The sequence below is a fragment of the Aplysia californica genome, unplaced genomic scaffold (genome assembly GCF_000002075.1).
Source record: "Aplysia californica isolate F4 #8 unplaced genomic scaffold, AplCal3.0 scaffold00525, whole genome shotgun sequence".
NCBI lineage: Eukaryota > Metazoa > Mollusca > Gastropoda > Aplysiida > Aplysiidae > Aplysia > Aplysia californica.
In genome coordinates this window covers 100,835-103,933 of record NW_004797795.1, presented here as the reverse complement: position 1 = coordinate 103,933, position 3,099 = coordinate 100,835, and positions in this window count along the sequence as shown.

The following is a 3,099-nucleotide window of genomic DNA, read 5'->3' as shown; positions in this document are numbered from 1 at the left end:
AGGTCAAGGGAGAAGAAGGGTTGGGAGGAAGAAAACACGATTAGACAAAAACCAGTTTCTTTTTATATTTCTTGTTTATAACTTAAATCTTAATCTTATTATACATTGTTGAAGATATGAGATTTATCTTTAATTCCGCGACTCGAGTTTTGCAAGCATTACTGCCTTCTAATTAAAAAATAAACAAACTAAACAAAAAGAAGCAAAGCAAAAACAAAACAAAATAAAAAACAAACAAAAAACAACCCCCCCCCCAGGGAAAAAACAAAACAACAACCATGCTTTCATTCAATAGGAAATCACCAGGTTTCTTGAAGAAGCAGTAACTATAAGTCTATCGTCTTTAAAAAAATATCACCTGTAAACAAACCTCTATGGCTTTACTGTCTATTTTTCTGTGCCGTGCACCTCCCCTCCCCGCCTTCCACACACACACACAGACACACACACATACACACACACACACACACACACACACACACTCACACACGCACACACACACACACACACACAGACACCCACACACGCACACCCACACACGCACTACACACACTCACACACACAGACACACACAGACACAGACACACACACACACAAACACACACACACACACTCACACATACACACACACACACACCCACGCCCAAAACCCACGCCCAAAACCCAAGCCCAAAACCCAAGCCGATGTGCTCTCATTCTTGGCTCACGTGAGATCTCAAAATCTTTCACTCTAATTGTTGCCACTTGTACCTGCAGGTTGTGTTCCAACACTGATACAAGCCCGTTAAACTTGAGTCATTCTTTAAAGGTGAAGACCAGGTAATCCCAAATTTGAAACATTTCAACGAATGAAGAACAGACACATACTTGTAAAACTAGGATAATTTATTGGTCATTTTGGGTTTCAAAGTCCAGGTTTAAATTCCTAACAATTGCAGAAAGTTGCAGTTTGAATGAGCATAACAATACAGTCTAACATGGCCTGCTCACAAGACAAACGTAATATTAAGCGACGACATTTATTGGTCTTATCGTGGCAAAAAGACGTGAACTGGGTTTCTACACCATCTTTTCATGTCTGCAAATCATCTTTTCATCCTGTTGCTATACACTAGTTTTGCTGGGACAAGACTAGTTCTACCAACGTAGAGGAAGGAAATTGCCCAGCAGCCTATTTCTGGACGTGATCCGAGAAATCTGAGAATAAAAGAATAAGAGTTTGATCTCAAGGTTTTCACCTTTAGGACATTAAACTGAACCTTTAAAGACCCTACTCTTAATCGATCAGAAATGACGAAGAAATAGAAAATGAGAATGATGTCTTCAAAAGGTTGGATGTCTCGTGATTTTGGAATTATAATTTTCTTTGAAGATTGTTTGAGTAATTTGTCGAACTTTCAGATGTACATCTGCACAACAGAGGTTCAACGGCCTGAGCGTGATATTAAATCGATGTATTAGCCTACTTTACAGAACATTACGTATAAAAAAGGGCCAAAAAAAAAAAACCCGGGCAATGATACAAAAGTCTTTTTATATCCCTAGTTCTGAACTTAGGAAGGTCAACACCAACCATTTGCAATCCTACAGACTTGCGTTTGAACAGAAGAACGTGGGATATCTTGCTCATTAAAAAAGTACTAGTATAGAAACAGATAATTTGCAATATGAGCTCACGTCTTTTTGGCAGGATATAGAAAACACGAGGTTTTCAACGAATGCTCGAGTTAGTGTAAATGAAAAAGGAATGATGAAATGAATGTTTCTTTTTATTGCTACCTGAAGGAAAACATATCCTTTGTTACTTGTTTCCTTTTGGGTTTGGGCATCGGTGTCTGGATCGGAGACAGCGGGGTTTGATAAAGGAGGATAGACACTTGTCCAGTTTGGCAGAGTATGTAATGTAATAACAGGAATTATGCACTGGTCTTAGTATTATTATTTTAAAGTATTACTGCCTTCTCAGTTGCATCCGGTGAAACTTTTGCTGAACAAGAGAGTTTATTTTTGTCTGGTCCCTGCAAAACTGAAATCAATAAATTTTTTAAAGGTGCGTACTCTGGGGAAATAACTGGCAACTATTCTGCAGATGGGAAGTTGGACTTGATTTACCCTCATTACATTGTCAGTGTTAATCCTCAAGTTGTTAATGATAAATAAGGAACACGAAAACATTTTTCGTATTTGTTGTATGATTTTACGAGGCAATAGTACTGAAATGACAACAGAGAGGACAGCGAAATTGGCCAAAGAGAGAGGTGATGAATTATAATAATGAAAACAAAATCGCCGATATCGAAGTTTTTGTTTTTGTTTTCACTGAACTGTTTCTGACATGCTTGCATAGGGCTGTCAAATTGTCTTCCCTAGCTCGATTAAGCAGACCCGAATACTCAGACAAGTGTCTATCCCACTTCAAAGGTAGTATTTGTAAGAAGAGTGGATCAGTGAACTCTGTTATTTCGTAATAAAACATCTGTTGAGACAAACGCTGTCGTGCGTAATGATATACTTCCTATTCCATGCAGAGGGCATAGCCTTAATACATAACATCACATCCACAGTGAAAGTTCTGTAAGCTACAACATATGGGACAAGTCCTTGAACGTCTTAAAACTTTGTCCTAAAAAGTCGCTTGTAGATGCAGTTAACAGAATATACATTGGGAAAATATTGTACATGTCCACGTGTGTTTTTAGAATTTGTTTATAAAACTCGACTCTTAAGATGTAGTTAAAGGAGATATATATCTGTCACGAAACACAAGCATGGTCTTTTCTTGTGTTATACGGAGAAGTAGGACTTCACTATTCTTCTCAGATTTCAGAGGGCCTGTGTGTTGTTAGTTGTGGAAGAAATCAAATGTCAAGACCGTTACCTTACACCATAAATATTCGAATTCTATAGTAAGGAAAGTTGAAGTGACAGAGGAATTTTTTAAAGACTGGAAGATAAAGAAAGAAGTAACTGAGAGAAAGAAGACAGAAAGTGGCAGGTAAGAGGAAGGAATATCGGTCGAAGGAGTTTCTTTCTACGTAGGTAAGTTCGAAAGTGTGTGCGTGTGTGTGTGTGTGTGTGTGTGTGTGTGTGTGTGTGTGT